Source organism: Protopterus annectens, chromosome 8.part0 (genome assembly GCF_019279795.1).
Source record: "Protopterus annectens isolate FY-2018-M chromosome 8.part0, PAN1.0, whole genome shotgun sequence".
Taxonomy (NCBI): domain Eukaryota; kingdom Metazoa; phylum Chordata; order Ceratodontiformes; family Protopteridae; genus Protopterus; species Protopterus annectens.
This window is the reverse complement of record NC_056741.1, coordinates 1,003,091,533-1,003,115,013: the sequence shown is the minus strand read 5'-3', so window position 1 is coordinate 1,003,115,013 and position 23,481 is coordinate 1,003,091,533.

The following is a 23,481-nucleotide window of genomic DNA, read 5'->3' as shown; positions in this document are numbered from 1 at the left end:
TGGAGGCCTAGAGTGAAAAGCTCCAACATACATAGTTCAGTTAATAAACTACATAATAGTATCACATGAAATGCAGTAACAAATAGTAGAATCAACATAAAGGATAAATAAAGTCAGATCAGAAAATCATACAGTGAATATTAAACAACAATCATAGGATACTGAGTGATAACCAGTGGTAAAGATGTTAAACATTTTAAATATGGGCAAAAGACTAAGAGAAAGGAAACAGATTTTACAGGTGGAGGAGATTAGGAAATGGAGTGAAAGTAGGGAGCTATCAGAGAAGTAATTGGTGCTTTGACTAATAACAGAAGGGATGAAAGGAAAGGGGAAAAAGAAGAGCAAGAAAAGAGAAGGAAGGAAGAGATAAAAGTGTGGAGAGAAAGGAAGGAGTAACGGGTAGTGTCAGCCTGGTGTAAGAGATATACAGAGCCAGGAGTTAAGGAGAGTTCTCTTTACAGATTTTTTGAATATGTAACTACCTGGCATTGCTCTCATATCTGTAGGAATACTGTTCCAGACCTTGGCTACTGAGTAGGAATATATAGGCAATGACCGATAGATTTCTTTCGGTTTATGGCTTTCAAGCAGGTGTTTCTCAGATGAGCAAAGAGAGTGATTAGGGATGTAATAGTTAAGAAAGGTGCTGGTTGCTGGGCAGGATGAAGATTTGTATGCCATTTTATGAGCAAGGAGGAGTTGGGTGAACTTGAGGTAGTGAGGTAACTCAAGTCAGTTTAAATATCTGAGGGTGAAGCAGTGGTGGGAGTTGTATGACTGATTGGCTGCAAATCTAGCTACTTTGTTATAGCAAATATCAAGTTTAGACCTTAGGGAGATCTGAATGATGGTAGAAATGGGTGAGACGTGCAGTAGTGAAGGAAGGAGGTATGTACTGGCTAGAGTAACTCTTGAGGAATTGGTAAGGAATCTTTTTGATATATTTAGAGCATGCCAAGTTTTTAGTGTGTTGTTTTTACTCACTTCTGAATATGAAGATCAAATTTCAGTTGATCATCTATTCTGACACCAAGCAATTTTGTGTGAGAAACAACTTCAATTTTAGTGTTATTGAGAGAGGATATTTTGAAGGTGTCTTTTATGTGTGTTTGGGATTTGTGGAGAAATAGCAACAGTTTTGCTTTATTTGGATTTAGGAAAAGCCAATTGTCACTGAGTCAGTTTTCACTAGAGTTAAAAGCCTGCTGAGTGATAGATTGTAACTGGGAAGGACTATTAGATGAGCAAATGACAGTAGAATTATCTGCATATTGTATAAGTGTGGCTTGTTGGGAGGATGTATGTAGATCATTTATAAATATGTTAAAAAGGAGAGGGTCAAGTATGGAGCCTTGTGGGACACCTGTATTATCTGGGAGAAAAGATGAGTGAGTAGAGAGCCATTTAACTGGTTGTAGCCAGTTAGATAAGTATCTAGAGAACCAAGTAAATGTTGTACTGGAAACGCCTAAGCAGACATTTTTGAGAGTAGTTTGGCATGTGAGACTGTATCAAAAGCTTCAGTGAGAACTAAATAGAGGGAATAAACTAAATTGTTGTTATCTCTGGCTTTAATGACTTGGTCCAAAAAGACAACAAGGGCAGTTGTTGTGCTATGATCTGTGTGAAAGTGATGTTGGGTAGAGGTTAATAGATTTTCTTGGAGTATTGTAACAGTTGTTTATGAATACATTTTTCTAAGATCTTGGAAAGATGGGACAAGATTGCAATTGGTCTGAAGTTTGTTATTTCAGTGGAGTTTCCCCCATTATGAAGAGGAATGATGTAACATTTATTCCAGAAAGATGAGACATATGACTCATGAATGAATCAATTGATCAAGATAGAGATTAGGTAGGCAATAGGCAGTAGGCAGCAGTCCTTAGATATTCATATGGCAGATTGTCTACAGAGGGTGATCAGGGCTTAATTTTGTGTAACAAATTTTTTATGCACATAAATTTTAAGTTGAAAATGGCATTGTTAGAACTTTGAAGTTTGTCAGGGATGTCAGGATTCTGTGGGAGTTTTGAGCGGGGGTAGCTATTGAGTCTACAAAGTGGGAGTTAAATTTAGAAACAGTTTCTAAGGGTGAGATATCTGGACAAGGGATATGGCTACTAGAAGTTCCATGGTATAATATTTTCTTGATCGTGGACGAAAAGTTTTGGGAGTTGTGTTTTTGTTTATTCTGTGGGTTAAAGTAATAATATTTCTTATCGAAAGTAACTAGTTTTTTGTCATGTTTTGAAGTTGTTTGTAGGTCTGTAGATGAGCTTGAGATTTGTATTTTTAGCAGTTTCTCCAAGCTTTATCTCTCTTGTACACTAATTTTCTACTAGAAGGGGGTAGCCTGCATGATTGGGTGAATGTAACTCTCTTTTTTCTTATAGGAGCAAGGTTATTGAGAATGTCAATAAAGATTGTATTAAATTTTAGAACAGCATTATCCAGTGGTAAAGAATAGAGGATGGACCAATGAATGTCATTAAGGATCTCATTAAAGATCTTGGAATTGAAATTTGAGAGGTTACTGCACTCTTATAAAGGTGTTGTTTGATGTGAGGAGTTGCTACTCTCTGAACATAGGTAGGATGGTGATCATTGAGGGTGTCTGGGAGGGTTTTTGGAGAGTCAAAAAGGTTTGGATTTGAGACTAAGATTCAGTCCGGAGTAGTAACAGTTGAGTATGGGAAGTTATGAGTTGTTTGAATCCATATAGATTGATACTAGTGGAAGGGTAGTCTGATATGAAGGTTTACCAGTTAATACTGACTTCACCAAGAATTATTTCATGAGAAATGGAACTAAATACCCAGTGTAGGATGGCTTCCAGAATAGGGATGTTATTTCCTGGGGGAATATATAGAGCAATCATACAACATGTTTTATGCTCATTTAATTTACAATGAGAGGCAAGGATCTCAGCAGAGAGGAATTTAGGTAGAGAAACAGAAGGAGAAACAGAGATATGGTTAGAAAATATGATTGCTACACACCACATTTTTATTTGAAATGTTAGAACAGATGATTGTAAAGCCGGGGGAGAATTTCAGTGTCTTTTATATACAATTTGAGCCAAGTTTCTGTAAGAATAACATCTGGGGAGTAATGAGTGATCCAGGAATAAAATTCAGAGACTTTGTTTACTATACTTTGAATATTCATGGATATGATTTTCAAATTTTTAGCAGATGTTGTTACAGTAGAAGTGGGAGTGGGTGGAGAAGAAAGGCAGTTGGGACCTGGGTTTGGGTGGACATCACTGCATAATATGATCTTTTTACAGTATACATACACTAGTGAGGGTTTAGGTATGATAGTATTGAATTTAAATTTTACCTTACATGGGTTGGGAGAAGGGTTAAGAATTTTATGAATGAAAATGAAATAGGGGGTAAGCCAAATAGGCAATTTGAGTAAGGGTTGGGGATTGAGAAATAGGTGTGATAGATATCATATAGCATGTAAGGTATTATAGTAGTAGGAGTAGATATGTGGATAGAAAGACGAGGAGCATATTTGGCGTGTATTAGAAACAGGAGTCTTGATGACAATTATGGAGAATAGATGATATCTGTATATATAATTACATCATAGATATAAAGATTAAAAAATAAAAATAATTAAAAATAATTAGGGAAGAATTTGAATAGGTATGTAGAATATGGGATGCTAAAAATGTGGATCAGAGAGAAGGCTGAAAGGAGAAGAAAGAGGACACTTGTAGAGATAAAACATACATAAAGAAAAAAATACTAAAGAGAAAGGAGTATAATAGGAGGCAATAGTGGATGCAAACTAGTTATACCTCTCTTCCACACCACTCCTCCCTGGAGGCTGAGGAGTGCTGTGGAAGAGAGGTATAACTAGATAGGTGGAGCCTCAAGGGTGGAGATATGGATAGTATAATTTGAGTAGTGGGTGTTAGTGACAGATGAGAAGTAGCAGAATGATAGGTTGCTTGGATAGGAAGAGGAGGAGTTATGCAGAGGAAGAGGAGGGTTTTGTCTAGGTATAAAACTAGGAATAGCGGGGGTGGGTGGGATTCTGTCATAGCTCATGTTGGAATGAATGACCTGAGACATACCTCACTGGACTATATGAAGAGAGTCATGATTGAGCTCTCCAAGTATGTGTTCCAGGCAGGTATATCTCTAGGCTTGAGCAACATATTAGTCTCACATTAGCCTCACCTGGAATGCCACAGTATAAACAAAAATGATTGACTTCAATAATTGGCTTAGTTTTTGGTGTCATTCAAAGGGGATCCAGTTTCTGTCAGCTTAGGATGACATGGTCGACAAACCTCACTGCTTTGCCACAGCTGGTTTGCAGCTGGCACCACTAGGCTTTTGCCTGTTCACAAAGGCTCTTGCCTCTCCATAATGCCTTTTTAGGCAAGTTCTCAAAAACAAAATTGCTGATGTGAAAATTGGAAACCATAACAAAATAAGGGTTATGCTGCTAAATGCTAGGAGCTTAAAACAAAAATTGCACACCCTGGAAGCACTTATTTCACTGGAGGATGTAGATGTCTGTGCAGTCACAGAAACTGGTTCAAGGCCTCAGAGTACTGTGACCTTGCAAGGCTACAATGCCTTCCAGACCTTCAGACTACTAAACAAACATGTGAGAACCAAAGGAGGTGGTGCTTCTATCTATATTAGTGATAAATTCACCTCCTGACATGCCTGTCAACCTCTTGGTGCTAGAAATCTGGACAGAGCCTGACAAAATGAGGGGTCAAAGGCCCCAAAACAGGGACAGTTTTTAAATATTGCTCTCATAAACTTAGAAATGTGCTAGAATAACAGAGTTTGTGTTAACATGCATTTTCAGAAAGATTTGCACTCTGAAACTGAAATGTATGTTATTATTCAGGGACTTCAGTCCTCAGTTCATTCTAGTGATTTGCTAGAAAATCACAAATTTTATGAGGAATAGATCAAAATGTGAGGCAAAAATCTGGATTTTCTGTAAAAATCTGGACAGTTGAGAGGTATTCCTCCCAACTAGTTAGACTGGACAACTCCATGGAGTTAATCCAAGTTCAGATTACTGTGGGTAAGATCCCCATTCATGTTATAGCTAGTTATTGATCAAATTCATGGATCATGATGTGCACGAGGCCTACTTGACCAAACTGGAGTCAATCCAAATATTGCCAAACACTCTGGTCATGGGGGATTTCAATTATCCCACCATCAGCTGGGAAACCTACTCTAGCCCTAACTCATTAGCACAAAAGTTCCTTGAATTCGCTAACTCAAATGCCCTGGAACAAATTGTTTAAACCCCAACAAGTGGAACAAACATACTAGATCTGGTCATCACTAACATGACAAACAGATGCACCACCATAACTATCTGACCCTCAGTTAAATCTGTGCACAAATCAGTCCCCTCGAATGGACACTAACACCAGAACTCACAAAGGGTGAAGTCAGACTAAAAGCTTCACCAAAGCAAACTATACCTCCTGGGGAAGGTATAAATGCATTCCAAGCCCCACCCCCAGCTGAAAGTGGTAACTACACCAAAGACAACATGTCAAATCCTCTAAGGGTAACTTTGAGAAAAGCTTAGCAATCATATCCAAGGATAATCATAAAGTTTTTACAGCTATGTATGTAGCCTAAAAGTTAGGATCAAGCATATGCTGAACTAGTGATCAACAGCATCACACACATACTGATCCTGCAGGGATAGCAAACCTGCTAGTGGACAGATATGGCAAAAATTTCACTCCCTTATCCCCTCCAAACTTATCACAAACCTTGTCCCCAGCTTCCCCCCCACCCTACATATCTGAAGACCAGGTCATTAAAGCCTTATCTAAGGCAAAAAATACAGTCTCTATGGGACCATATGGCATCCCAGGCTGTCTTCTAAACAAACCAAAATATGAACTAGCATCACGATTAAGTACCCTATTCAATCACAGCCTAACCACTGGTTTTGTTCCTGCGGAATGGAGAACAGCAACAGTTATTCTCCCCCACAAAGGTGGCTTAGCAATAGACCGATGGAATTATTGACCCATAAGTCTGACCAGCCTCATCTGTAAAGCCATAGAATGTATCATCGTGGACCTCATAAGTAAAGACATAGGCGACCTCCAAACCCTGAATCCAACCCAATTTAGCTTCAACAAGGGCAGATCCTGCCTGTTAAACCTGGAGGATTCTCTGAAAATGTGACCAGGGCTATTGATGAGGGCAAATCTGTGCACACAGCATACCTTGACTTGGCAAAGGCCTTTGACACAATCCCACACTCAGGCATTACCGAAAAACTTCGCAAACTGAATGTAAACCCCTTTGTTGTAAGATGGGCTGCCCACTGGCTCACAAACCAGTCACACACTATCAAAGGGGGTGACTCCACATCAACCAGAAGACCTGTCAACAGCGGGGTGCCACAAGACTCAGTACTGGCCCCCCCTACTGTTTGGTATATACTTCTCAGAAGTTCAGGACAAAACTAAGGGGCTGTGGCTGACCAAGTCTGCTGATGACTGCAAACTGAGTGCACTTATTGATTCCCCAAATGGTGTCAGTATACTTCAGAAGGGTCTTATGCAGAACAATGACTGGTGTCTTAGTCACAGTCTCAAATTGAATGCAAAGAAATACATCATCATTCCCTTCAGTAAAAACGATGTCCCTTCACACTAACAAATTAGCAACAATACCCTATGTACCTATGAAGTGGTAAGAGATCTGGGATCACAAGTAGACTGCAACCTTAACTTTGATCACCATGTGTCTACTGTAGTAAGGACGGCTTTCTATGTTGCACACTTGATTAGCAAAGGCATCACTACCTCTCTATACTCATCACTAATCAGGCCCATAATTGAGTGTAACACCCCTTTCAGCATGTACTGTATAAAGCATCTGCAGCAACTGGAGAGACCTCAGAAGTTTCTAACTAACAAGATCAAGGCATTCCAGCACATGCCTTACACAGACTGACTAAAGACCATGTCACTATACTCAGTATCATATAAACTTTTTAGGGGAGACTTATGCCTGGTTTACAGAGCAATCTCCAACTCAAACCGAATGAATTTACTGCACATCAGTAAATCAAACAGGAGCAGAGCTACCTGTTCCAGGGACCTAAATATGGCGGAGGGAAAGATTTGTCCCCTAGTGACTGTAGCATCTTTGGAATAGGCTGCCAATTCATGTGAAGCAGAGCACCTCTATGATACTGTTCAAAAGGAAGCTGGGGGAGTGGATGGGGCACCGTGGCTGGACTTGGGCAGTCATTACTAAATATAATCCTGGATATTGACTATCATATCTATGGTATTAAATTTGGATGAAACAGCTAGGCTTGAAATGACCTCTGGGTCGAGAAGCCTAGTGATCTCCTATGATCCTATTATCCTATTTGGGGGTAAGGTAGGGGAGCAGAGTGAGCCTAAGTGAAGCGAGGGGGAAATGGAGTAGGCTGCACCAGCTGAAATGGCAAAGAAGTAAAGAAGTATGGAAGGGGAGAAAAAAAAACTATCTGTAGACTTTGAGGTGAGTAAGGTAAGAAGTATTGTGTAGGAGAGTAAAAATGTAACATCACTTTAAAAGCTGTTAGGAGAAAGAGCAAGGTAACAAATAACAGCAGAAGGTGCAATGTTACAGTCATAGTAATTGAATGGGGGTTAGAAGAAAGAGTTTCAAAGCAGGGGGCTAACCAGGTGCAGGTATAGTTAGTAGAAAAGCCTGTCTAAAGAAATTCTAAACTAACTACTGCAGTTTATTATTTTTGTTATGTTTCAGTAAGGGAAAGGTCACTATTTATATGTTACAGACAGTGAAGGCATTGGAAGTTATAGGGTAAAATAAAACAAAAACGAACTCTGCAACATGCCAATAAAATTTACTAGTAACAACAACGCTTTTGGGTAACAAACCCTTCATCAGTGTTACAACCTAATGAAATACAAGCTTATTTATACATCACTTCCTAATCACACAGCCGATAAAATACATCACAACCAATTAATTAAGCACTAAACCATTTTAAAAAACATATATCCATAAAAATAAAATTATTTTAAACACAATTGTTTATATTTAAGAACTGATTTCAATGAAATAATACAATTTATACCAGGTGGAGAATCAGCCTGAAATTGTAGTATCCATTTATATTCAATCATTTTTAAGTTTATTATTCAAATCACCCCTACTGATATTTTTAGTAACTGTATCTATAACTCTAAAAGTAAAATAATTTGTTGATCCAGCCTCATTAATGTTATTAAAGTTATACGGGAAGACAGACAGACAGATTTATACTGCAACAAAGGACAAGTAAGATAAAGTATGGTAAGGTAGGTAAAGTGGGGGAGGACTTTTGCAGTGGGTATATAGCTCAGAATAGACAAGAAGAATGGGAACTCAAGAGAACGCCATGTCTTTCAGTATAAAGAAAATGACCTGGGAACTTGTTAGTTCTAGTGGGAGTGTATGTTTTCTACATAAGACCCTGCCCTATTTTTGCAGAGGAATAGGATAGCTATGTTAGACATGACAGTAAATAACATACATTATTAAATATGCCACTCTCTTGTGGTCCTTATTAGGACAAACCTCAGTCTTGGATGTGTTTGCTGGACAATGATGGTTTGATTGATGCCAGTTCAGTGTAATAGTTGAGGGAAAGAGATAGTCAAAGTAAGACAGTAAAAAATAAGAATAAGCAGGGGAAAAATACAAATTAGATAAAGGCAAGGGTGATATGAGAGTAAAACTAAATTACGGTTGATATACAATTAGTTGAGGAGCAAAGGGTAAAAAGACATTAACAGTCTGCATTAATGAACTCAAAACTCTGAAATACCATCTGTAGGACTTAAAGCAGAATTACCAGAAGGTAAACTCAGAGGTCATTTGGCAATAGAAACTCACAAAATGATTAATACTTTTCAAATCATTTAACATTTGCATATTGTTAAGAATACATTGATGTTCTACTTTACTGAGTAAACAACTGGTGGGAACAAACTGCATGGTATTACAGGCTAGCACTGTTACACTAGACTATTCTTAGAAGCATTTTAGTCAATGAAGGTACAAGTCTTAAGGCAGGGTGGAATTTTACTTTCAAAAAAAGGGAATATATTCATTTGACTGAAAACACAAAATATTGAATCACAGAAACGTGAAAACTCAGAATATTGAAAATGAGAATTTTCTTTTTCCCCACTGTTGTGTAAGCCTGGAGATGGTATATATAATTAGTAGAGGAGTGGAGGCAGACCCCCCCCAAATGGGGGGGGTGCAGGGGTGCCCCCTGCATTAAATAGGTTTTCAGTATTAAGAGCTTTCAACCCCCAGAATTTAATAAAATCCATGTAGGCACCGAGTAGAGCCTACAAGGAATACATCCATGTACACGGCCACGGTTCCCCCTTGGCAGCTCGCCATTTAGTTTAATGATGGTGTGCTGCCGAGGGAGAGCATAGGAACAAGAATATTGAATCCATGTAGAGAGAAGTGTACAGGCTACCTGTGGTTGTGGATGCCTGGTCAGATGTTATGTACAGGATGAGGCTCCCTGTTATGATCCCTCTACGGTTGAAATGTTGTGAATTGTTTTAAATGTGTAATATTTTATTTTTTATGAATTTTCTTTCCTCTATGTATATTTGCGTGCCACGGTGTGGGGCACAGCAATGCCACACTGTGCTCACATATAGACAGCTGACACCTGCTCCACATCTAAAAATAGAAACCATATGTAATTAATTATCATAATTACATATTCTTTTTTTTTTAATTGCTGTTTGTGAGGCACGGCTCAGAGTGCCGCAGAGCTGAGTGGTGCTTATACATGCATAGCCGACAGCTGCCGGACATCTAAAAATAGAAACTGGATGTAATTATTTATTTATTTTAGGGTCTGTTTGAGCGAGTTGCACTGCACAGTGAGGTGCTTAGCAATGCTAATAGTTAGCCCAGTAGGATATGTGAGGGTATACTAGTTTTCATAATATCCAAGTAGCTAAATGGGTATATTTACAACCTAATGTTTAGTAGGCCCTGGGTTCGAGTTTTTAGCAGTCATAAGATGTCTGTAATTTAATTTAGTATATATGTTTAATTTTAAAAACAAATTAGGGAAATATGGCACTGCTGTGCTGAGCACTGCTTTAACATGCTAATGACTACTGCTGTTTGTGGTGTGTTAAATGTTGCTAAAACCTTGGTTGTGTGAGTGTTTGCACTGCATAGCTCTGGTTAGCTGGTTTGCATGCTGCTAAGTGACACAGTGCTTTTTTAAATGTTGCTCAATGATGTGTAAGGGCAGAGAAATAGCCTATATTAGGCACAATGAGCAGGAATTCTGCATCACTCTTTGAAGTCTGCTTATCTGCTGATATGCCAGATGGTGTTGGAGAGGGTGTGCACTTTTAGGCAGAGAGAAGGAGTGCTCACGGTCTTTGTTGGGTTCCTGGTAAAGAATTATGAACCCAGACTGATGCAGAGTGGTTTCCAGGGCTCAGAATGTAAGGCAGAGGCCTGGGGCCAGTTGGCCAGGGAACCTACCAGTGCTACTGGTAATCCCCACACTGGTGAGCAGTGTCATCACCATTACGATGACCTGAAGAGGAGAAAGAGGGGAACCTTGGACTCTTGGGTCCAAGAGGCAAGAGCTGGGCATGCCTACAAATATGTAAGCATGTCTTCCACTGTTTTATCAAAATGCAAGCTGAATGTCTGCAAAACTCATATGCATAATGGTGTGCTTCTCTCCCAACAGCTGCAGCTATGATGACTTGTAATGTTGAGTCTCATGCCAGGCGCCTGGCCAGGTTGCACCATGAGTGTGGTAAGTACTGATTTATTATGCTAACTGCAGTGCAATAAGCAAGAAAGAGTAAAGCATTTAATACAAGTATACACAATATAAACTGTAGTGCAATAAATGGGCAAGTAGAACTGTAGTGCATTAAATGGGCAATTAGAGCTGTAGTGTAATAAAAAAATGACTGTATTGCAATAAACAATAAATACCAATAACAGAAAGCAAAATGGTGTACAGCAGGTTTGTGTTGTCATAACCATTGCAGTAGAGTTGTATGCATTGCTTGTCTATGGTAAGGTTTGTGCAGCCAAGTGCAACACTGTCTCCAGGCCTGTATCAGTCACATAATGCTGTCTGTGCCTCCTACTCCAGGTAATGAAGGTATATGAGTGACACAGCCTATTCTATGGGCAGATATTATGTGTGGACTTCACAGACATTTATCAGCAATGCCAATAAAGTGTTAACCGGCATTGTTGATTCCTAAAGAAATCTGTCTTAATAAATGCAGTACAGCTGTATTCCATGCATGTGTGTTCTACTGTCACTACAGTCACGTATAACACTGTAATAGTTCTAGAATGCAAAATGACTGTCCTGTAACATGCACTGCTGAACTCATAGTATGGTGCAAGGTTGTCTCCAGGCTAATATCAGTCACATAATGCTCTCATTTTCTCCCTCTCCAGAAACAAAAGGTATATGGTTGAGGTAACCCATGTTATGAGCAGATATTGTGTTTACCTTTCACAGATACTTATCAGCAGTACCAATAAAGTGTTAAGCAGCATTGCTGATTCCTAAATAAATCTGTCTAAATATTTCCAATATGGCTGTATTCCTTGCATGTCTGTACTAAGTTGCTTCAGCCAATTGTTACGTTATTTGCAGATGTCCCCTGCAGTTACAGCTATTGGGTTTTATTCCCATGCCTGCCAACTAAGGCATGATGGCTATCTAATTTATGTACTGTACATAAACATGCCTCTCTCAAGTGTCACAGTTTCTCATAATGTAATTAACACTGCCTAATCCGTGTGTCACAGGATTACCAGAAAAATGATTACCTGGAGGGCAGTGAATTACCAAATCTGCTTACAGAACATCTTGGTAGTTATAGAAGTCTACATTATGTGAAACTGTTCTGTGTAGTTGTGTACCTGCATTTTTATTGCTTGGCCCATACTGACCCATGCTAACAGCTTGAGAAAACTGACACTACATACTCGTAGAGTATTTATCAGTGTATTCAGGGGATATAGTCTGCTTTGTCAGTAATGGAATGTTTCTCTCTGTCCCTCCCCTTGTCTTCATTTATTTATTTTTCTTATTTATAATGATTTAATATTAACATATTTTGTTAAACTAACTATATTTTGGTAAAATGTGATTTATTATTGTTATGTTTTATTATGATTCAATATGAACATTTTTTGTTAAAATAACTGTTTTGGTGGCCTTGTGGTTTAATTCTTGCTGGCATGCTGTTAACATACTGTTATGTTACTTAATGTTGTGTTACACATAATATACATTAATATGTATTTGGATTAAAGGAGAACAGCACCCACAGACTCAAAAACATGTTTATTTTATCATGGTTTGGTGTTTCCTACATTTTAACATGTTTTTAAATATTTTTATATGTAATTTCTGAGTCTGGCCACACGGGGTCTGGCATCTTGAAGTAATTTTGATTGTTTAGTCTGCCTCTAGGTATCCCAAAGTGCAGCGCTTGTCTGTAAAAAATTACATCACACAGGCTTATTTCTTCCTAAAGCTACTATCACTGCATTGATTTTACATGCATACACTGCTGTCTTTCAGTCAGTTAGTTTTCAGTAACATTTCATGCTGTCCAATGACTACTTAAAACACAAACAGTGCAAATGCCACAGAACAGACTTTCAAAGTGCTTTTTACTGCTGCTTCTTTTTACAGTGGTTAAACTGCAGTCTTTTGTGAAGCCTGAATTGTACTACTTTAACTCATCTTCCATCCCCTTCACACCTAACATCCCTAGCTGTCAAAGTGCTAAGGGTAATTTGAGCTGTTACATGCTGTGATTGACATCTCACAGCAGGAGACTTGACTCGTGTACTGTTTCCTTGTTCTTTCTAGCCTTTACTTTGTGTATGGGTAGGGGAAGGACCAGGGAGCTGTGACATCACAGCATGGGTGGATTTTTAGGATGGTAGTGGTGATGTCAGTTTGGGGAGAAAATTGGCCAGAAAGCTACCTGTATTCATTGGCCTTGATGACATCAATGAATTGGAGACTGCAGCAAATTTATCCAGGGTGGGATAAAAGTTTTCTGAAAGTAAAACCACCACAGTACAGTATGGTACAGTTCTAGTGGAGATAAACAGTCAATTTAAAATATTTTAAATGCTGTATTGTTGTTTATTCATAGCAGGGAGAGTAAATAGGGAGAAAAAGAACAGAGACATTGAGCATTTAATAACAGAATCCTGTTGTTGTCCTTTAATAAATATGATGGTCCATTCTGTTAATACTAATAATAGTTTGGTTATTACTAGCCTTAACTTATTGCTATACCTCATTTACCACAGCACGTCAAGGTAGGCTGGTTCCAACTGATCCACCTACCTTGCCTCCTCTGACTGTGTGTCCCAGCACATCTGTGACCCAGACTGGTAGCGTCCTCTCTGTTGCCCCTGCACTACCTGCGATGTTGGGTAGTACCACCCCATAAGCCAGGGCCAGGCCCACCTCTGGGAGCGGTAGTGGAAGGGGAGTTGTCACTCGGGCTGAGCTGCCAGTTTTGGTGCATGGGATTTTCTAGCGGGGTTTTGATTGCCACCTACACTGAATTGAGGACATGCTGGCCAACCTGGTGGGGTAGTGATGGAGCAGTGCTGACAGTCCAATGGGTGGGATGTGAGTCATGCTGCTGCCTTGTGGAGGCACATGCGACTTAGATTCCACAACACCCTCCCTATCCAAAGTGTTCACCCCCTCATGTGTCACACACCACTCCTGTCTGCTGTCTTGTCTGTCTTGTCTGTCTGCAAATGGATCCTCACCTACCCAAGTTACCTCCCCATACATGCCTATGTCCCTTCCCCAACATTCCACTCTCACTTTAAAAAAATATGCATGTGTCCCAAAAAAATTTGTCCCATACATAGCTCTCCATTTTTCACGTGTCCACTGGACACATGTAATTTGGTCCAATTGGCTTGGCAATGCTGTTATGTTGTCCTCACAACTTTCTCTGGGGATGAGAATTCAAAGTCATGTACAAATTCTGTCAAAGTGCACAGTTGTTGCTGTACAAAAAATGAATAGCTATGGTTCTTTCCTACACCCTTTCACTATGTTTTCCCCTGCTTGCACCCCATTTCACCACTTTCCTATCTCCCCATTTTTCTTTTCTTTATATTTTTAGCATGATGCTGTGTGACGTGCCACATTGAACAGCTTTGCTAAGCTCAGCTAAATAGAGCTATATTGACTATATGTGTTTTTAAAATTGTAATACACAATTACAAAATAAACACCTGTCCCATATTTTGAACACAAGACCATCACACCTGCAGAACACTTCATTAACCCACCACACCACACAACTCTTAATTAAAATAGGTGGTTTAAACAAAACATAGTAATTGCCAGTTACAGTCATTAAGCATGTTTCAGTGGAGCTACATGCCACAGCCTGTATGCGGGCACATATATCTTGCAGATACACCTGCTGTAGCAGTGACTCAGTATCTCAGTCTGTTAAATGCCTTGCAAAAATACATTATGCCACACACAGTCCTGGGTTCAAATCCAGTGGTGTGTAGCAGTGGAGTTATAGTATTGTGACGCCAGCAAATAATGACTGACTGAGTCATGCACCATTTATCCATACAATGCATATCGAATGAAATGTCTGCATTTCACTGATGGAAGTTACAGGGCTGCAGATAGAAACACACTTCACATATCCCTATAGCAAATGTATAGGTGCATAAAGTGTCATGTCATGCATTAATATGAATTCACAGAGAAATTAAACTCAGGTACTGCAAATGATGACCACTAATATCAGAGTGCACCACACAATCCTTTCAAACTCACAGTGCTAATTAGCACAGCTGCACACCTACCAAACACATTTGAAATACCTGCTTGTAACATGGACTCACTCATACATGGTCCAAATTACTACCAGACTGTAACACATGGCCTGACAGTCACCCAAATGGTGGACATATTGTTATATTTATCCCCCATGTTGCTCAAGGACACAACAAACATGTGGTCTTGTACTCTGTTGGTGATACCATTGCCTAACATACTTGCCATAAACACATGCTTTAATTGGACTGGAAAAGGTAGCCTCACTTTGGCTCTGCCTCTACAACAAAACTGACACAGCTCCCACAGTTAATCTTACAGCTTGTTGTCTTCCAAAGTGTTTGCACTCTTTGCCTATGCCTATTACCTGCAGCAACAGCTGCAGCCTGCAGCACACCCACCTCTGTGTAAAAGTTGCTGCTACAGACCTACCCTCTGCATGAAGTAGTCTCCTCATCCCAGTAATGTCCAGCACAACATACCAGAAAGGGCCCCAATCTATATATTGTACTGTGGTTGCATGTGATTGGCTGATGAAAGTGCAAATGAGCTGTGTTGGCTGCAATTAGCATTTCAGAAACACATTTTGGTTAAGAGACAATCACCTGCTGATAAGAAGCATGTTAAAAAGGCAAGCAGCTGGCTATGGGGAAGCATTCTATATGAGAGTTTCCTCACACATACCATACATATGCAAAGTATTAACTATCAGCACATATCAGCAGAGGAGTACTGCACTTCATCAGGTATGTGACCATCTTGTTTACATCAGGATACAGATGTCTGACTATAGTTACAGGAAACAGGGATTGCAGCATTAAGCGTTTCTTAGAACTGTAATAATGACATGTCAATGATCTCCAGTTTTGCTACACATAGAGAGGATGTGCAAGACATCAAGGATGGAATGTATATTGTCAATGTGGCATACAGGGCTTGTGGAACTCTCCCCTTAAAGTGGTTGTAATAGCACACTGCTATTTGTTTGTTACAGTTGGTTTGACATATTATCTGGAGGGGTTGCCCCTTGGGGACACACTACAATAGACTCCAGTGTCAGCAGTATGAACATACAGCAGTATCTGTCATGGCACACATGGGAATACCTGACTATCACTAATATCCTTGTTGTATCCACATGTTTAGTATCTTTGTACACTGTGGAATATGACATGTGTGATCCAGCAGTGGATATTGCCAGCCATTCTGTCCTTGCTGTATCTCTACATAGTGTACTTCAATGTATGCAATCCTGAAATGTGTTCCCATGTTGTTGCCTTTCAGGAAACATATGCAAGATGCCATGCAGCTTTCATGAATGCATATAATGAGCTAATACTGGAAGGGCTCCTTCAAAACCATGAACTCCTACTGTCCAAGGGGAGGCACAACATGGAACAGCAGGAAGCATTGTGGGCTAACCTTGTCCATGATGTCAATGCCACTGTTCATCAGAGCAGGACATATGAGCAGGTTTGACACTGCACGATGAACATGATCAATGCTGCGCACAGAAGAGCAGCAGATGTAGCCAGGGATCATGGCACCACCAGTGGAGGGCCTGCAGTGGAACTACCACTCTCAGCCACTGAGGCATTTCTAGCAAATCTAGGCACACACAACAGTTCCCAGGCATTCATCACACCCTACATCATGGATGTTGTTGCCACAGTGTCCATGGCAGAGGAGTATGCAGGTAAGCTTAATTTGATCAGCACTGCAATATTATAGCATTGAGTATGTCAGGGCATACATAATCTTACGTGGGTATCAAGTCTGTCTACTTTTGGGGGGGAGAACGGTTTCACTGCACTTTGACTGTCATACTCAGATTTTGACCAATATAACAATTAACACAGTAACTACTGTAAATGTGAGATTTAGTGCTGGTGGAACATGTGGTGGTACTGGCATTACCTCTCCCTCAGCTTTGCACAGGTCTGTCAGGTATTGACAAAGCTTGTGGTCCTGCATCTGGTAAGCATGACACTGTTTTGTTATAGAAGTAGGTTTACAGCAGTGTAATCCATAGACTGTCATCCCAGGCCTGCTGCCTGCATTGCTGTACTGTCAGCATGATTGCCAACTGCATACATATATTCTGACTGTACATATGTTAGACTCATACCTATGACTTGTAGTTATTACCACACTGATAGATGTGATGGTATTGTCAGGACACTACAGAGTGTCATATGTATCATCTGTACAGAGCTTAAACAAATGTCAACAGTGTATCTCACTGTTGCTGATGAGATTGCAGTGTAATGAGATGTTACTTTCAAGTTACTACAGCTGTTAGTGGGAAGAGTACTGTTCTCATGTCCTACTATATGAGGTTGGGTTTTCAACAGGTCTGACATAGTGACAACAGTGTATTGAGCCTTACATATATCAGAACATAATAGTGCAAGTATTAGTGTACTGCTTATTCCTTTCTTATCACAGGTGACTGGGGGGTGTCTGTCCCCTATACAACCTGATGTCCGTGTCTCCTCAGACTCTGATGATGATAGTTGCCACAGTGTGGCACAGGTATGGGTTTCAGGCTGAATTTGCCACTGCACACAGTCCGTATGCCCACACATAAACAGTCCCTGGAGGCCACAGATATTGGACAGTCAGAGGATGGGGACATTGAACAGGAAAGTTTGGCAACTAAGGCTCCAGTGAGTGTAAACACTGGCCATAGCCAGAGAGCTGGTGAGATCCCACACAGGTGGATTGACAGGGGTGCTTGTAGGAGGCCTGCTGTTCATTCACCACCTGTTGCAGATGTCACATCACAGGTCACTCGGCACATGTTTTGGGCCATCATGGAGGCACAGAGATGTTCTGAATGGAACACCAGACGTATGCTTAGGGTTATGGATGCAACACAATCTGACACCTGTGAGTGTCTCTACCACATTGGGAACAAACTTGATCCATTCACTGATGCAGTGGACAGAAGGTGTCTAAGACAGTGTCTGTCTTGGACTGTACATTGCCTGTGCTGGAATGTGTGGTTGGAGTTGAGCGTCGGATTTGTGGATGTAGGTCAGCAATCCCATCTGCTGAGAGTCTACTTGGCCATGCACAACCATGCTCCCATAGTGGCAGTACATCCAGCACTACAGAGGGGCGTGTGTGCTGTCCACACCATGACATGGCAGGCCATGGGGTCCTGGTCCTGGGCGTTCCCCTGGGGGACATGATCTCAGCAGATAGCAGTCATCATCAGGTACTAGCACTGCTTCTGACCTTGGGTATTGAGGTGCCAGTGCAACTCCTGGCAGAGCCAGTACCCATGTTTGGGGCCAGAGATGGTGAACTGTCAACTCTACCATGTACGTTCCAAAGCTGTCCAACATACACACATGTAGGGCTAGCACTGAGCTTGACTGTGTACACGCACACACTCACACACCACTGTCAAATACAGGTCACCTACAGACACACATCTCACCTTCCCATGGTCCATCTTACCTGCTTGGCTCCCTAACTCACACACATGCTGTCAACCATTTGGGTCAACCTAGGCCTCCTGCACTTCCATACAACACCCTGTGCAAGTGATTATACCTGTGCCACATCCCTGTCATCTTCACCATCGATGCAGATAAATGAAGCTATGTGTCTGATGCACAGGGTGACTATATTAGTTAACATCTACTTGTGTAATGTAGTGTTCTTTTGCCATGCCACTTGTAGTGGTTACTGACAGATACTGTATGCTGGCATTTGTCACGAGTACGCCACATACTTTTTTGTATCTTATGTTGTATGATGTAACGGCTGTATAGTTACACAATGACAGGTGTGTCACAGACCTGTTTATATTTCTGTTTCAGGAGTCCATTGGGGTACCCTATGGATACACAGTGGTAATAAAGCAGCAGAGGATGGCATGTCAGCACAGCAGAAATATTTCTTCAGCAAGGTACAACTCTATAAGTACATGGCTCCATAGGTTCATATGTGTATAACAAGCTAACAGGGACAGTGTTGGCATTCTGCATAGTCATGCATGCTTAATCTGTGAAAAGGTCTGCTACCCTTGATAAGTGTCAGCATGATTTTGGGAAATAACACATCTACAAGCTGTGGTGATGGAGATGACCCATCTACAAATATCCTGTGCCCAGTACAGACAGTTGCCCGACACCAGTTATGATTGATATGTTCTGCATCCCATTGTTTAACCTGCACATGATGTGTGTCACAGCAGATGTGTGTTTCACAAGCAAGGGGGGCCTGTTTCATGTTGGGTGTACTGTCTGTGTTACATACCTGTCTCTCCAGCATGTACTATGTATACCATAGTGATGCTGTAGGCATGTAGAACAGGTGAGACATGTGTTAGTCCTGTCATGCATACATGGGAGGTACACAGTAGGATCTGACACCTCCCTGTATGGAGCTATAGATATCTCCTCCAAAGCATTTAGGAGACAGACTGTATGTGTACAGTTGTGACATGGACTCCATAGGACATGTTATGTTCAGTGTGTATTGGTGTACTGTGGAACCTGTGTGGCTGCTACAGTTGTACAATATGCCTGTGTAGTGACATAGCAAGGGTACCATTGCACACAGTGATAGGTGTGATGACTGCCACATTCAGTATCTCAGTGACAATCTCGGATTTACATCCCAAACCTGTTGGTATAGGTTGTACAACAGTGAATGCATCCCCACATCTTACCGACCAGTGAAAGTCAAAGGCAACATTACTCTCTGTGTCCATAACAATATGTGTAATGGCTCAACTGTGTGCAGTGTGTGGACACTACAATATTTTGCAGGGGGTGGATGATTTCCCAAAAGGCTAGTATTGTGTTGTCGTTGGCATTTAGTCTTTGTCAGTGGCTCAGAGAACAACTGACTGTGTCTTAGGCCATCCTGGATAACTGTTGGTTCTTTGTGGGATTCTGTGACAGCTCCTAATACGCAAAATAAAATGGCATGACCAACTGTTGAACAACAAACAAATGGAGTCGAGAACTGCAGACACACAGAGCTTTAATGAAACAGTAAATAAGATAAAATAAAATAAACGTAGTAAACTGACACCTCAGTAAGATAAAGTGCTTTTCCTCTAGTTGGGTAACTAGACTTCTTCAGATAACAATGAGTAAGTCAAGTTTTACATAAATACTCTCTCCCCGCCCTATTCCTTAACAGCTCCTAATATGCAATCACCTGATAATGTACTCAGTTAGAGGTCACTGACAGTGGCTGTGACTGCAGAGAGGGAATAGGTAGATTGGGTACACCAGTAATGGAGGACAGTGAACTCCACTGGTGACTGGTGTCATTGCAGCATAGGTCTCCCAATGCTATCTTCCCAGAGTATGACTGTTAGACACTTGCTTATCCAGAAGCTGACATAACACTCTGTACATGATGTACACAGCTTCCAGCATGGCCTGCTGGCCTACTATTGTCATACACTTTGTCAGGGCATGGTTGGTGGAGTGAGACATATGTCCAACATCTATTGCATAGTATAACAGTCAATGGGCTCCGCCGGTTACAGTCGGTAGGCATGATCTGGCCTTGAGCAAAAGTAACAGTTTGTGGTCCAGTGTCAGTAAGTGTACAGCAGTGTTACTGCTCATATCCATGCTAACTTCTATCACGATATTTCAGGTGTCATGACTCAGAGATCTGGGGACACCGCTTTGCACTACATGTTAGTTTTCCTCTGTGAATGTAAGTCTTACAGTTACTTCCAGAATGTTGCAAGAAGAGAGTCATGCAAGGTGTCTGTACAGAGCACAAACATGTTAGGGAAGTGCAGTATGTACACACTGTGTTGCTTAGTTGTGTTGTGGCTCACTTGCCCAAAGGATGGTCCAGGTCCTTACCTACAATGCCCAGCAGCAGTACTGTGACATCCCCACATGGGGAACCAAAGTATTGCATCATGTGTTTACCAATATGGGTGACCAGTACAGCCCCCTATGTCAGGTCCTACCTGGTGGGAAATGGCCACAGATCAGTCTCCTTAGCACAACCAACACGTACCCCCCCCTGCAGGCAATACAGACATATATGCCAAGAAAGCCATTTGTTACCTCCTGTGGGATGGTTGACATAGCTGACTGCACCTCCCCCTTCAGATGGGACAGGCAAGTATGCAGAGCTCTACACCTATGCATTATGCCAGCAGTGTTAGAACTGCATGAACTCGGCTGTATGTGACAGGACGGACTCAGGCTCATCGTGGCTTAGCAAACCTGACCGGTGGACAACTGCCATTAGCAGGATGTATAAGAACAGATGGACAGTGCTGTGTGACAGTTGGGGTGAGGGTGCCCACTAACATGGAGGAACTACTTCTTCAGCTAAAAGAAGCACATTGTGTTGTTGTGATGTTGTTTAGATACAGTAAGTGACAAAAGTAGCCACCAACACAAAGCAGAACCACAATGCACAGTGTAGTTAGATGTGCAATCTCAAAGGACAGCCCCAGATTGTTGGTGACTTCATACATCATGATGCCACATATGATGGGTCTATACTCATACCTAACCTGTATTCCCACTCTGCATCACCTACACTCCCTTGTACCCACCACATGTGATGCATGACATTCCTACAACCTGTCCCATAACTTACATATTTACAGAGCAGTTCATAACTGGTCTCTCATTGGAAGATACACAGGATCTATTGCACATGCTACCATTCCAGGCTGCAACCCACATGTGATCTGACAAGGATTACTAACATCATTGGTAAACCCTTGCAATCATACTGACACCACTAGCTGCACACCAGCTGAGTCAGCACGCTAACTGTAGTACCTTTGCACAGAGGTGGTGCAGCCACTGACCAAAATAGCTATACACCTCTTTGTCTAAGTATCCATATCTGTATGCCTGTAGGGGCAATCATCATGGAGCTGATCAGCACACATAGATGTGATCTACATGCAGTTGACTGTACACAGTTTGGATTTGTGACAGGGGGATAATCACTGTTACACATGGTGGACATTTCTGAGGCAGTCACCAATGACCTGGGTGATGGTATATTAGGGCATACTACCCCCTAGACTGAGCCAAGCCATCTGCCTATATCCCCTGCTCAGGCAACATTTACAAAGAACTCACTTAGGTATCCATGACACTGCCATTGTAGGAGTCACAAAGTGGCCCATTGATGGTACACATATACAATATAGAGACATCCACCTCCAATAGCTGATCTGTAAGAACCAGTGCTCAACAGGGTGCAGTCCTAGGTCTTCTACTGCTTGGAATCCATTTAACTACAATACACATGACTACTGACTGACTGTGGCTAAGAATGTTGGCTGATGCCTGCAAATTGTGAGCACTCATAGAGTCTCTGTGGTATGTCACTATCCTGCAAGAGGGTATTGTGAAAACATGCCAGTTGACATACTAATGGCTATAAACTCCATGAAAATGTATACTTAGTATAATTTCCACCAGTTAGACCTATGCACCTGGTAAGTAGTACATCAGTTGCAACACGTGATGTACTTACTCAGGGGTGAAAAAACTGGCACACAGACCTAGCCACACAGGTTTACACCTAATGTGCCTCAGATCACCATGTCTCTACAGTGGTATGGCAAGAATCATATGGCACAGCTGAGGCCACAGTCACCTGTAAGTGACATACTCATAACCTCCAAGTACTCTTCCCTCAGCATGCCAATAACTGAGTGCAATGGCCATTTGTTGATGCACCTTACCAAGCAGTACTGACAATTGCACACAACAGTGTGGTCACTCATGAGGACACTTCACGTCTTCAGTATGTGTTCAATGGGGATCGTCACCAATTGGTGTCATTGTCACCTGTGGCATATAGACTACTCAGAGGTGATCTGTGCCTTGCATACAGGGCAATGTGTGACCCTGCTTGATTGCATATGCTGCCTATCTGTAGGAGATATAGTAGATGGATAACTCACTGTAAGGACATTAATCTTGTATGTGACATTAGTACTACATTATTGTGGGAGAGATTTGTCTATCAGACTTAAACACACCCTTGAAACAGAACCTGCCTAATGGCACACAGAGCACCTCAGTGCACCTCAGCACAAGTCATCTGTATGATTGGCTGGGCGACCATCATCTCAACACAGGGCATCTGCCTGTGTCCCTCTTGAACTGGGGTAATATTTGCTGATCCTATAACTACAGGTATAAAGATGTCTATGATTGTTAGGGCTGTATGGCCATTATGCTAGTGAAGTTCAAATGCCTTATGGTTCCATAACATGATATAAAATGCTCTATCAAGCTCACAAACAAACATGGCTACATTGAGACTAGCACCACTTTTGATCACTGAGTATAGGACATAACAAGGCATACATGTAGTGCAAGTTGGCTGTATGTAGATGAGAACACTTACGTATGTAATGGTACACACTATAGATCACAGTACGTGATGCATGCAACACACACACATCATGTCTGCTAGTACTATCATTTTAGGACATATGCTTGATGACGTCAACAGGCCTTGTTGTGGTCAGTCTTTTGGGGGGCCACATCACATGCTACAAATAAAATACTGCAAAACTCTACCTATTTC